The 14,307-nt window shown below is 56.2% G+C and overlaps 1 long non-coding RNA gene across 1 annotated transcript; it reads right to left on the bottom strand.

Annotated features, from left to right (window-relative positions):
* Positions 1-6,742: 6,742 nt before the first annotated feature.
* Positions 6,743-13,960, bottom strand: LOC127488790 (uncharacterized). The gene is made up of 2 exons (XR_007916664.2): positions 11,950-13,960; positions 6,743-11,556 (listed from the first exon to the last, which is right to left on the bottom strand). It is a non-coding gene; the product is annotated as an uncharacterized lncRNA (long non-coding RNA).
* Between the last annotated feature and the right edge of the window lie 347 nt (positions 13,961-14,307).

The raw sequence follows: 14,307 nt of genomic DNA on the forward strand, positions 1-14,307 counted from the left end.
ATACTGTATTCCAATGAAATGTTTAAGAAGACGAGAATCTTCTAAGTTTTCAAGACAGCTCTACTACCAAAAACACAGTCGCAAAAAAACAAAAACACCATGTGCCTGAGGTTAAATACCTGCGACTGTCCCACACTTAGAGAATCCCCAGGGCCCCCGGAGTCTTCCGTGGAAGAGGCAGGCGCATCCCTGATGCACTCAGGGCCACAGAGAGCCCGTCCTGGGGGCGGGGCAGCGTCCTGGAGAGGCTGCCTTGGAGGCAGTGGGCCCTGCAGGTGGTGGGGTCGGGGGTCCCCCCGTCCAGTCCGTGCCACCATCGCAGGGGGAGGGACTTGGTTGGTAAACACTGTCTGTGCCACACTCCGACACACAGGGCTTCCCCAAGGCACCTGTGCTCCAGGCTGTGAGCTGCCTTCTGGACCAACAATGGTCTGGGCTGCCGGCCTCTGTGCCGAGGAAGCCAGGAGTGAGCCCTGCTCCCAGGGGTGACAGGCAGAGCTGCCGGGAACAGCAAATGTGAGATGCAAAGACAGAGGAATGGCACCTGTCAGTCACCCAACCATGGCACGACCTGGACTGTCCTGACATGGCGGTGTGCGGGGTGTGGGTGCCGTTCATTCCTACAGCCCGTTACGGAGTGTGCGCACGTTCATAAGCGAGAGGACTCCGCCCTGTTCCGTGTCTGAACGGCACGCACCCCTGCTCGCACCTCTGTGCAGCAGGTGCTCAGCTCTGCGTGGCATTCGCACGGACGCAGAAACCACAAGTCTCAAGCTGCAGAGGTCGGGAGTGAGGATCGAATCCCTCGGGCCCCCGGATGTCCATGTGGGGCGAGCTGCCCGTGACTCTGGAAGCCCCAGCGTGGAGGGCGGCTGGCGTCTGTCATGTGGGAGGTCTGGCCCAGCCTGGCTGTTTCTTACTGTTTTCCAAGAGAGGCTCACTCTGCAGATTTTTTGCCAGGAATAATTTGATTTTTAAAATAAATAAATAAATAAATAGCTGGCTAAAGGCATGAATGAGTGGGATGGGCCAAGTGAAAGACATTTCAGTTACAGATTCTGCTGGGCTCCAGGAAAGAGGGAGCGAGATGCAGCGTACAACTGCTGGAAACAGAAAAGCTGGGCCCAGAGCGTTTGTTCCTGGTTGGTGGGTTTTAGGTGGGCCAGAGCTTTTAACATGTAGGGAGTGTATAAAACAAAGCCCATTTGCCAAGATAGTTTCGGCTGAACCGTTTGCTTTTCTCATCCCTGAGTGTATGGAGAGTTCGTAGATCTTCATGGCCCAGAGTCATAACACTGCGTAGCCTTGCATTAACTTTAAGAGTCAGGGAGCCACTGACAGACCGGAAGTCTGATCTCCTCCCTCCCGATTGGACTCTCATTGCGGGGCCCGGGTTTATGGTGACTTCACTGTTCCCCAAATTCGCGGTCTTCAGAGGGGGACACTGTGCACATGGTGTGTGTGCGTGCATGCGTGCGTGCGTGCTAGCAGCGCGTGTGCATGGTGTGTGTGCGTGCGTGCGCGTGTGTGGTCTAAGGGAGGCTAGCAGCCCGTGTGCATGGCGTGTGTGCGTGCGTGCGCATGTGTGGTCTAAGGGAGGCTAGCAGCCCGTGTGCATGGCGTGTGTGCGTGCGTGCGCATGTGTGGTCTAAGGGAGGCTAGCAGCCTGACTCCATAATTGTGCTGGGCCTATTTGCTGGTGCCTCCTCTACCAAGCACCACGGATGTTGCGACCTGGACACCGAGAAGCATGGTCTGGGTGCTGTGGCCGTTGGCTGAACGTCCCTCCGGAGGACAGCGGGGTTGGGGTGGGCGGGGAGAGCAGGGGCGGATGCTGAGCCAGGCCTCCCCAGGCATCTGGTGCTGCAGCCGCTGTGGGCATTCTTGGGTCCTGTGAGGGATGCCCACTCTCGTCTCTGTCTTCATCTCCACTCAGCGTTCTCCCTGTGTGTCTGCGTCCAAATCCCCCTTTCTGTAGACGTCCGTCATCCAAGTCTAGGGCCCACCCAAACGTCCCCATCTTAACTCGGGGTCCCTCTCGAGGTCCTGACTCTAGGGGCCGGCGCTGTGGCGTAGCAGGTAAAGCAGCCGCCCGCAGTGCCGGCATCCCATGTGGGCACCAGTTCAAGTCCGGCTGCTCCACTTCCCATCCAGCTCTCTGCTGTGGCCTGGGAAAGCAGATGGCCCACGTCCTTGAGCCCTGCACCCACGTGGGAGACCTGGAGGAAGCTCCTGGCTTCTGACTGTTGTGGCCAATTAGGGAGTGAACCAGCAGATGGAAGACCTCTCTCTCTCTCTCTCTCTCTCTCTCTCTCCCTCTCTTTTTCTCTCTGTATAACTCTGTCTGACTTTCAAGTAAATAAATAAATCTTAAAAAAATCCTGACTCTAAACAGGGTCCCGTTCTAAGGCACTGGGGATTAAGGCTTTGCTGCCTGGGCTTTGGGCAAACACAGTCAAACCCACGCAGGGACATTACTGTGCTTTCTGGTGTTGGAAGTAGACCACTGTCAGCAGGTTTCACATCCGTCTTGGCCAGGGTTCCAGTTATTTCCTCCCCGTAGATTCGAGCGTGGGAATGTAACTGCTTAAAAACTCGCCGCCTGTACCATCCAGTGGCTCTCTGTGGGGTTTGTCTTCATCTGCAGGGAGGTTGGTGCTCACAGGACCCAGCTGGGGCTGTGTGATTGTTGTTAAATGGGGTGAGAAGACCCAGCCATCCCCTTGTGGGCCCTGGGTGGGGAACCCTCCTCAGCAAGGGGAACCAGGCCTTACCAAAGCCGCTCCATCAGACAGCAGCACCGAGAGTGGCCCTGGTTCCCACGGGAGACTTGGGGCGTCTTCACACCAGGCAGTGTCCATTCCAGGAACATGTCTTTGCTTAGCGGGAGTCACTGATGCACCGAGCTTTTCTTTCTTTCTTTTTTTTTTCTTTTTTTTTTTGACAGGCAGAGTGGACAGTGAGAGAGAGAGAGAGACAGAGAGAAAGGTCTTCCTTTGCTGTTGGTTCACCCTCCAATGGCCACCGCGGCCGGCGCACCACGCTGATCCAAAGCCAGGAGCCAGGTGCTTCTCCTGGTCTCCCATGGGGTGCAGGGCCCAAGCACCTGGGCCATCCTCCACTGCACTCCCGGGCCACAGCAGAGAGCTGGCCTGGAAGAGGGGCAACCGGGACAGAATCTGGCGCCCTGACCGGGACTAGAACCCGGTGTGCCGGCGCCGCAAGGCGGAGGATTAGCCTAGTGAGCCGCGGCGCCGGCCTCCGAGCTTTTCTTAAACCAAGACACTGGTGTCCAGCTCCACTGAGGCCACCAGGGTCTCCCACGCCACAGATGGCTTCCTCAGTCTGGGTGGGGCCGAACAACGAGAGAAGTTGTGCATCCGGTGTGAATTCACAGCCCAGAAGCTGGGACTTCGTAGACAGCAGGCAGCCGGCCATGATTCATTCTTGTTTCAATGTGGACAACTGGATGCAGCCTCCAGGGAATAACTCCATCCCGTCACCAAGAAATGCGGCAGCTCTGCTTGGTGCCGTAGAGGCTTCGTGTGTCACTTGACCGCCTCGTGTTCCAAGGGCAAATGGGCAGCCTCGTTCCCTAACACTGAGCCAGCACGAGAGAGGCAAAGGCTGTGTACTTCTGCCAACTTGGCTGACATCACAGAAGCTACTGAAGGGTAGCGTCACATCTTAGCAGCGTGGACCACAACACGAAGGCACCGCGAAGCTGTGGCGTGCCTGAAGCTGATCCTCACATGGCAGACGTTCCACGAACTCAGCCGACTTTCACGGTGTAAGGGGTGGATGGTCAACCCGACCTTGAGTTGAGAGAGGGCCTTTGCGAGGTGACTGGGATTGGACAGGGCTGTTGGGATGGAGCCTCCTGACTGGGTCCCGGGTGAGGGTGAGGGTGGGGTGAGACCATGCAGACAGACGTCATCCGCTTCAGGTCCCCCAACGGACCAGGTGACCCTAGGGCGGACTCCAGAACTGCGCGAGGAGCCTGTGTCGTGCTTCGCTCCCGTGACGGCCCAGCCCGGTAACCTGAAGCTGGGCGGGAGCACTCTAAGGACCACACAGTGTTCACTTTCAAAGGCTGCGCTGGCAGATGCACAGAACAGCGGCTGCCTTGCAGTTCCGACACGTCAAGCCAGGGCGCCTGACACAGGTGATTCTGCCCCCTTTGTTCCGGAAATGCAGAGCGATGGCGACATAACTGACTGCCTTTGGGCCTCAGCTCGCTGGGTTTTGAGTTCAATTCCGTCCTCACACACAGCTCCCCGCTGGGCTCTGCTGAACAGGCAACTCCAGTCATGGATCAATAGGAATGACTTCAGTTGGTGAAGCAATGTTATTTGGCCTATTCAGGCCATCTGTAACCTGTATCTGAGCACTTCTCACACTGCACAAATGCATCCATATGCAAGTGCGTGTGTGTCTACACACACGTACATGGCACACACGCACACACATACATGCATTCCACCTATGTCCATGCGCTCTGATTTTGAAATAAATTGGACTTACAATTGACTGATAAACAGTACAGAGGCTGCCCCCGCCTTCACCCAGATTCCCGAATGCCGAAATCTGACGGACGCTGATGCAGCTGTTGGACTAGAAACCCACACCGGTGCAGCGGTAGCTGGAGCTTGGGTCTGGGCCTAGTCTCCTTGGTGTTCTGGCCTGGCTCCGGCACCCGACTCCACACTGAGCCGGGCTGGGCTGCGTATGCCGCCCCGCCTCCGCTCCTCAGCCTGGCTTCCTGCCGTGGTCAGGGGCCTGTGCGGGCTCTGTGGCAGCACCGCTGTCTGGCGGAGTCGAGGATTCCATCCAGAGCCGCCTGCTTGTGCGGCTGAAGTGCTCAGCTGGGACTGCGGGGTCGTCTACCTCCTTCCAGGTCTCCGGGTTTTGGTCTGGGGCTCTGGTGCCGTTGCTGGGTTCTGACAACGTGAGCGTTGCTGGACGCCGACTTCTTCATCCTCACGCGATGCCCCCTTGTCCGGGACTTTGTCCTGTGTGAAGCCTACTGGGACTGCAAAGTGGGGGCTCCAACTTGTTTTGCGTGGTTATTGCATGGTGTACCTTTCTCCATGCTTCCGCCTTGAGCCAATCGATGACCTCAAATTCACAGTTTGCTTCTTAGAGAACACGCTTGGGTCTTCTGCTTATCCAATCTGACGTCTTTGTTTTTGATGGGTGTTTAGAAAAACGCACCTAAGGTTATTACTTACGGGACTGAATTAAAATCTACCATCTTAATTCTTTTTTATTTATGCTTTTTGGGGTAAAGTGCAGACTTTTTAATGATTCTGCTGGATCTCTCTTGATTTGTCACTGTGGGTGATCTAAAGCTCCAGGGTCGCCCATGGGTTCACGGTGCAGTGCGTGTTTTAAATTAGACTTTGACTCTGTCTCGTGTGTCCCTGGCTCTGTCTGCCTCCTGTGATTCGCAGCAGCCTTGCAGGCTGCACCTCACTCACCTGTCAGAGCCTCAAAGCTGACGCGTGCGATCTACCTGCCCAGGGCCCGAGGTTGCGCCTCCTCCGCCAGGCACTGCAGCCCAGAGCGCTGCTCTCCTCCTCTGTGCAATGAACACCCGCAGAGAGGACGATGCCCACACCTGGCCAGAGAGGACACATCAGCCTCCCTGGGCTCACCTGCCAGCCACCACCCTCTCCTCCCACACTTCCCAGCTTCCGGATACGGGAGAAACGCCGGAGCTGCTGCCCCGCCCACCGGTGGTGTGGTGGAGGGGTGCAGTCCTAGTCCATCTCCCTCCCAGCGTTGGCCTCCCCCTGCAGAAGGGTGCAGTGGATACTCAGGCCCCGGCCGCGGCTTCCTGTGCAGTGGGACAGAGGCGTCTGCAGGGAGAATCCTGCCGCGCCCACTGCGTGAGCCAGCTGGGCTGGGGCAGTTCCCGATGCAGGGGCCGGGGGTCCCGGGGTGGCTGCCCAGCTGGGGCAGTTCCCGATGCAGGGGCCGGGGGTCCCGGGGTGGCTGCCCAGCTGGGGCAGTTCCCGGTGCAGGGGCCGGGGGTCCCGGGGTGGCTGCCCAGCTGGGGCAGTTCCCGGTGCAGGGGCTGGGGCTCCCGGGGTGGCTGCCCAGCTGGGGCAGTTCCCGGTGCAGGGGCTGGGGGTCCCGGGGTGGCTGCCCCAGGGGGACTCGGGCAGCTTCTGGTCGCCAAGGCTGGTGCGATTACGCGGTGGACTTCCCAGAGATTGGAGAACCTGAGGGTTTGTATTTGTATACATTTTACCTCAGGGCAATTCTGTCGGCCTTTTTGTCACGACAAATGGACACAACCAAATGCTGTCTTTGTGTTCTGGTGCACACGCATGAGCAGCCCCAGCTTGGACACGTGGACACGCTGGGCCAGGCGCTCAGGAGCTGTGGGGGGAGGTGGGTCCCTGCGGGAGGCTGGGCTGACCAGCCTCTGTGTGCTCCGGCTCTGACTCCGGCATCTCTTGCTGATGCAGCCCACGACCTCCCACAGTCGGATAATGGGGAAAACATGCACATTGATTGAGTTACTTTTCCGTAAGTCTTTAGAAACCAATAAAAGTGATAAACCTTACATCATATCCTATGAATTCCAAACAAACCCACTTCTTAATGGGTTTTTATCTGTTAAAGAAATGGAGTTAGACATACTTTTAGGTTTAAACAATAGGAAAAGAATTTTTAATATATCTTAAGATGGGTACTCATGGAAAACCATTACAAGAGTGTAAGAGAGACATAGTTTCCCAAGGCTTTTGTTTATTTTCAATGTAACACATTTCTAACAAAGCAGGATCTCCACGTGCTAGCAAGCTGTCTGCTGTTATGAGACTGAGCAACTCCGGCAGAATCGGATCCCCCGAGCCTGCTTCCGCGGAGCCCGTGGCGAATGCAGCTTTTCGTTCTTCCGGACGTTCAGGTTTCCCCGTCGATTTCGTGGGGGAGTAGGAAGGTGGAGAGAGGAAGTAAGCATCTTTGTGTTCATACAGGAGTTTCTTCTTACTGGGTATACGTTTAGCTGTCAACCAGAGAATGACCTCTAAAACAACTCTAGCGCGTTTATTTTTTAAGTCAGAAGAAAATACAGCTGAGGCCATGTGTCCAGGCTCACGCTGAAATGTTAGGATAAGCGGACCCCACACAGGGGTCCCTGTGGGTGGTGCACTGAGCCGGGCAGCACTGCAGGCTGCAGGCAAGGAGCGTGCACGGCTCCACCCCGAGTGACCGCTGCTGGAGGAGCAGGCGGGCCTCCCTGGATCCCAGCATCTCACAGCATGTGCAGGCGTCAGATCAGAGTTCTGTGTCTCCCTTCCCCGCCTGTGTGAAACACAGGAGCGGAGCACGGTGCTCTGTCCTCCTGGGCGGGTTGTGGGGACGCACCCTGAGTGCACAGTGCCTCGCCCGGCTGCCAGCTGTGTCAGGGCTGGTGGCCGCCCGCTGGCCAGGTGCGGAGGTCACCATTCTCTCTGCTCTTGCCAGTGCCTGGGTACATGGCCAGCCCACCGCTGACCCTCTGCTGTGTTTGAACGCACCTGCCTCTTAGTTCCTATCTGGGATGATGTCTTTAACAGAGTCTGAAGGTCATGTCCTCTGTGGGGCCTGCACAGGGCAGATGCCTTCCGCGGCCTCCTTGGGGAGCATTGCCGCGCCTGGTGGCCGCAGGGTTTGGCGGTGAAGACCGGGAATGGCTCAGCACTGGGCACCGGCCGTTCTCCCGGCCACCCTCTCTCACACGCCCTGCGCCGTCTCCTGGCTGCTCCTGCTTGCCGGCCCCAGTTTTGCTGGGCCCTGCAGCTCATCCCCGTCTGCAACCCCAGGGACGCTGGGTCTCCCTGCCTGCCTCCCGAGCGGCGTCTGGGACGGCCGCGGGGGCCCTGCCAAAGCCTCCTCTGCTCGGCAGCTCGGCGGCATCTTCCCAACCGGAAGGCTCCTCGGGGCTCCTCGGGGCTCCGGCCTCAGCCAGCTTCTCCCCAGCCCAGCTCTCCTGCACGGGGCTGGGGTGGCCACGGCTGACAGGCGGTTCCCACCTGAGTCTCCATCCCCGGACTCTGCTCAGTCCAGACCACGTGTCCACTGCTCCCTTGACGTTGGCTTCACTTCTATCCAACGCACCAGCTGAACCGAGAACCAAGCTGCCCACGCCAGCAGCACACCTGCTTCTCCAGGAGACTGGCTCTGGGTCCACGGCCAAGCACAGGGAGCAGAGGCCGCGCAGCCCCCAGCCCCTGGCCCTCGCCTATCCTGCTGCCCCAGGGCCACTTGGTGAGCTGGCAGGTGTTTCCTTTCTGCTTGAGCAGCAGAGACCACTGTGGCTCTAACGTGTCACCGGCGGCTGTGCGAGTCGCGCCTTCCACGTGAGCCAGCCCCGCCTGCTCTCACAGAGAAGCAGGACATGTGTCGGCCACCTGCTTCCGCACGCCAGCGTGGGAAACCCAGCCTGCGTCTTGTCTTCCCCTCATCTGGGACGTTGGCCGCATGCTAAGAACACGGCCCGGGATGTGTTTCCATGGTTGCGCACAACACGGGTTGCTCCCGCTGTCACAGGGCTCCCAGCCCTGAGTGCGAGTCCCTTTTTTCCCAGTCTCCTAAGTAGACAAAGCTTGTTCCTAAACTTAGAAGTTACACTTATGTTCCCAGATCGCTCTTTTGTGCGCTGACATTTCCTTGTCAATGGAACTGTAACTTCTTCCAACAAGAACCTCTCGGTGGGAGCACGGTGAACTCCGGTGGTCACGTCACTGATTACTCCCGAGTGGCTTGGGGCCAAGAGCAGCAGATCCCGTGTGGTTTTCAAATCCCCTCGACCTTCTGCAGTGGTCCTAGTCCAGCTTCCCCTGCCTGCTCTCCCGATCTTTGATCCAAGTGGGGTTGAACCAATTATCCTGACTCATCGCCGAATACTCGGAGCATAGGGTAGCTCTTGGCTTGGGCTCAGGTTGCCCAATGTGTTTTGTTTGTTTATTCCTCCTGCCAAGACCAACGCCCCTGCGATGTAATGATGAATGTGCCTGAGTAATTCCTGACAGCTCCAGGGATTGAAGGGTTCAGAGGAAAAGAAGCCGGTGCCCCTGTGCGGGCAGCGCTGCGCCAGGCACTCTGGGCTCGTCACGGTTAGACCGCAGGACGGGAGCCATGGTCTCCATCTTAGGGAAGGAATTTAACTTTGCGTATGAAATGCTTTGGGCAAATGCTGGGCAGGGAAGCACTAAATGTTTATTGAATGGAGACATATGTGGCCACTAATGACCCATGTGGAGGAGCTGGTATTTGCTGGAGTCCAAGGCACGTCTCCAACACCCTGCACTCAACCACGAGCTATGTGACCCGTCAGTATCATCCCAGTGCTTGTTAATACGTCCCCTGATTCCGAACTTAAAAACACACAGCGTGATTGCCGGTACCTGGGGCTCACACAGGTCCCGGGAGGCTGCCTTGCGTTTCCCACTCTGCACGGACGGACACTGAGGCTCCGGGACTTCCCTGAGAGGGAATGGCGACAGGGCTGAGACTGGCAGCTCTGGGGCCCTGCTTAGAGGGGGCTTTCTCCTGGGGCTGACAGTCTGCCACTGCCCATCCCTTCCGTGCCCCAGCAGCTCCTTGGGGGCAGGGCACAGTTCTCTGAGCTTCCCCAGGGCCACGCTGCAGGCAGCCGTGTAGCCTGGTCGGTTCCCAGACAACTCTGCCACAGCCTCACGGAGGCCCGAGGTGATGGGTGAGTGCCCCCAGGTTGGGGGACTCTCGTGACCCAGCCCTCACGCATGGCTTTGTGGGCTCTGCTGCAGGTGCCGGGGCCGGGTCACCTCCTCAGGACACAGGGCCCACAGACCCAGCTCTCGGCTCCCTCTCCAGGCCACTGGATCGCTGCGGTGCTGATGTGGCAAGTCCAGCGCCCGCTGCCCTGACCCCCGTGCTCATGCACAAAGCTCATTTTAGAATTCGGTTTCGTCAGCCCCTGCTCTGTCCTGCAGGTTATGTCTGATCATAATTCTCAAACGCACACTTTCACAGAGGGATCAAGTGTCAACGCCTCGTGTCTACTCCCGTGGCCCTAGGAGTGAGGCATGCACAGATCCTAGGCCCATGTGACAAGCACGGATTTGGTGCCATCCAAGATGGCAGTCTTGGTAGCATGAAGGAGAGGCCTGATTCGGGAGAGACGCAGCCATTGTTCCAGGTGGACCCTGAATCCACTTCTGCTCCCCTGGCTGAAATGACCTCTTGAAGCCAGGGTCAGCTCATCCGAAGCCCTCAAAGCTGGGGCCCCTCCTCCTGTCTTTATTCTGTAAACAGGTGACTTCAGCTATGTCTGCGAGAGAAAACCGTGTTATTCTGAAGAACGCCTGCAGTATCCAGATGGATGCCATCACCGTGGCGTGAAGTTCATCCTCTATTCCGCTTTTGGTTTGTACATTTCGCGAATTAGGATTTGTTGAAAAATAAACGCCCTGTGCTGGGTGAGTGAATCCATGGTGTCCACTGACATCCCCGTGACTCCGTAACTCCCCCAGGAGGCTCCGGGCAGGATTCTTCCCTCACCGTCCAGAGCAGCCACGGTGCTCATCGTCCGTCAGTTCTGTCTCTCTGTACTTATTATAACTGGAATCGTTTGGTAGACCCATGTCTTGGAGCCGTGATATGATACACGACGTGTTCACACACCAGCATGGGCAGTGTGCTTCCCCCTGGTATTGCTGTTGCCAGGGCTTGATTCTTCTTCCTGCTTTGTGATTTTTTTCATTGCATCCATTTTCCTAATGTTAGCATTTGGATTGTTTCCAGCCAGGGGCTTTTATGAGTAAAACTGAAAGAAATGTCACGTACGTGTCTTGACATAATGCTCCCATGCCTGTCTCTTTTGGATTGTATGAGCTTTCTGTTACTGTCCAATGTCTGCTGCCTCGAGGTAGCAGTGTGCAGAGAGAGCAGAAATCATGTAAAGATGAAATCCCAAAGTTTTTAGGTAAATTCAACAAGGTCCCACCCAACAGGGTAAACTGTATTTCTACATACTTGAAACAAACAACAACAAGCAAAAACGAAATTTCAATGGTGGTATTTACTGTATTATCAAAATTTTCAGTTGGAAAGAATCCAGTGAGCAAGGTACAAGTGCTCAGAGCACAAACACATGAAGAAAAACGTTACAAAGGCAAACCACAGAGGATATACCATGTTCATGGATTAAGCTGTAGGTTCTATATAATCTCGATCAACACCATACAGTATTTGTCCTATGCAATTGGATAAGACAACTATAAAATATATATGAAAATTCAAAGATCCAAGAATATCTTAATCAAAACAAGATGAAAGACTTACTCTGCTAGGAGTCAGCAGTCATTATAGAGACGCAGTCCCCACTGTGGTGTGGTGTTAGCATGAAGAAAGGCAAATGCTCCGACAAAAACAGAAACCACAGAAGCACACCCGTGCACATCCGAGAACCGATTTGTGGAACAGGCAAAGCTCTGGCCATTTGGATACTCACAGAAAAAAATATGAAACGGGTTCCTCCTTCAAATCATTACCCCAAATAACTTGTGGAGGAGCATATATCTAAAATTTAAAATAAAGTAGTAAAATGTTAAGAACAAAAGAGGAGAGTATCTTTGTGTTCTCCTGCAAGGGCGGGGACTGTCCAGTCCACAAGCCACACAAGATCTGTGAAATCGTTTGATCTCACCCTGCCATGGATGGGACTCAGAATTGAATAAATCCATGGGAGGCTGATTTTTAAGCTAATAATTGTGGATGGCCCAAGGGTGATGCTATAAATACCCAAGTGGCCCTTGGCAGAAAAAATGTCCCCACCCCCACTGGCAGTTTCCCTAAGCAGATGGCCAGAGTATTAGTGTCGTGTGTATTACTGTCATGTGTGAAAAAGTGAGGACTGTGATTATCTAAAATTGTATCATTGTTGTATTATTTGTATATAATATAAATACCTACCTTTGCAAAAGGTCTGCAGTTGTAACAGTTGTAACAGCATGGTGTTCTGTAATCACATGCTGCGATCGCACGTCGCCTGGAAAGCTACAATTCACATGATGGCAACGTCCAGTCACTGCACAGGTGTGGTGGGCCAGAAATGCTCGTCGGCTCCTTGACGTGACTTCGGGCCTTATTCTAGAAAACTGGTGTCAGGTTTTAAAGCTGAATGTGCCCACAGCCTCAGACAAAGTAAGTCCATACTCACATGAGCACCTGTCTGGGATAGGCTCGCACTGAGGCTGCTCAGCCATGGATTCGGCCTCAAGTCACTCATGCAGAGTGTTTGGAAGAGGATCCCGGGGGCTTGGCTCTGCGTCAGTCTTCCCGTGCACCCAGGCTTCCCGCAGGAGCGGCCTGGGACACACAGGGCAGTGGGCTTCAGGTGGCAGCGGCTGAGCTCCTGGTCCGCTGTGCTGCTGCGGTCGGAGGCCCCTCACCACCTGCTGCCTCAGACCGCACAGCCCCATCCAGGCCACGGCAGGAGACACACACGCCTGCGCCCACACCTGCTGCAGCCCCGGCGGAGACGGAGACACAGGCCGGGCACAGCAGCAGGAGCAGGTCCATGAGTTCCAGCACCTTTCGCCTGAGCTGCTTTCCAGGGGAGAGCTCCACCCTATAGGCATGGACAAAAGTCCCAAACGCAGCGCTGAGTGGCAGGGGTCGGCACAGCCCTCGCCTCGTCGCTTGACACCAAGCGCGGACAGTGTCAGGACAGAACGAGCGGTGGCCTTAGCTGGCAGACTAGGGCCTCATGAGCTGTGAGGAGAGGGGATTGGGGTTAGCAGGCTTTCGCTGAAGGATTTCCAACTTGTGAACAACTGAAGTGCTGAGCTGCCTTCGTCTGCGCACGTGTGGCTATTAAACATAAGCCCAGCTCCTTGGTTATACGGCGTTTGATATCAACGTTGCCTAACGCAGGACCGAAGCCCAGTGTGGGGCGGGCATTGGGCCCAATGGTGAGATGCCCGCACCCCATGTCAGCTTGCCTGGGCTCCAGCGCCAGCCCCTCTCCCAGTGCCGGCTTCCTGCTGGCGCAGGCTTCTTAGGTCCCGGCCACTCCTGCGGGGGCCTGAATCGGGTTCCCAGCTACCAGCTTCTCTCGGGCTCACCTGGTGCTAACGTGGACATGTGCAGAATAAACCATCAGCTGGGAGCTCCCTCTGTCTCAAATAAATAAATACATGTTGTTTTAAGTTAATGAAACAAAGACTGAATAAGGCGCCCAGCTTCTGTGTGTCAACATGATTTCTGTCCCGTGCCCGGGGGCACCCGTACTGTGGTGCCTACCGTCTCACACACTGGTTCCGAGAGCAAGGGGCGAGCACGAGGCAGCACTCACCGAGCCCACGCAGGCATCCTGGGGTCCCACGGCGTGGACGCTGCTGGACTTGTTTATTTTGACATTGGTTCAAAGCAATATTTTGGAGAACGATGGAAACTGATGTTGAAATAGCAGAGTAGTGATGAAAATGACTAAAACTAGCTCCCTGGGCTGTCCAACTCCTGTCCCTTTTCACAAGCGATGCCACCCAGGGTTCTCTGTTTCTCCAAGATGTGTGCCACGTCCGCAGAAAACGCTCCTTGGGTGAACTGGGTGGCTGCCCGGGGCTCACACACGGTCAGCTCCAAAGTCCCGGCTCCTGCGGGGAACCCGCGCCCTGCTCCGGGCTGACCCCCAGCCCCAGCTCCCGCCACAGGCAGAGCCACGGCTGCAGCAGTCCTGGGCTGGTCTCCTGGCCGGGGAGGCGACGCCCACCCGTGTCTCAGGCCGTGCACGGTGACCTCAGCATGACTCAGGCTTTCCAGATTCCTCCCCAGCTGCGTTTGGTCCGCTGTGTAGCTAATTACTGAGTTCCTTCATAATTGCTCGCACAGAGTCCCTGGTGAGAACAGAGTGAAATATCCGGGATTTGGTCCTTTTAAAGGACTCCAGTTTGGCGCATGCTGGCTCCCAAAGCATCTTTCAGAAAACAACCGAAATCCTCCAGCCACCCTCTCCCTGGGGGCCGCCCTGCGGCTCTGACGTTTGCTGTGGATCGAAGGTTTTGCCTCCCCTTGTTGCTTGTGTTCAAGGTGTGTGGCGTGAGAATCTGCCGCTGGTTTCCTGACACCCACACGGACAGTGGAGTGAGCCCCGGGCGAGCAGGCCGGTGGGCGTGCCCCTGGGGAGCGCCTAGACCCTGCTCTGGCCCTCGTGAGCAGGGCTAAGGCAGAGGGTGAGGGTGCAAGGGTGGGAGGCGCTGTCGTGCCGGCTCCCACGGGAAGCAGAGGCTGATGTCCTCAGCGCCTCGGGCCCAGAGTTTGCACCTGCGT

Source organism: Oryctolagus cuniculus, chromosome 5, assembly GCF_964237555.1.
Source record: "Oryctolagus cuniculus chromosome 5, mOryCun1.1, whole genome shotgun sequence".
Lineage (NCBI taxonomy): Eukaryota > Metazoa > Chordata > Mammalia > Lagomorpha > Leporidae > Oryctolagus > Oryctolagus cuniculus.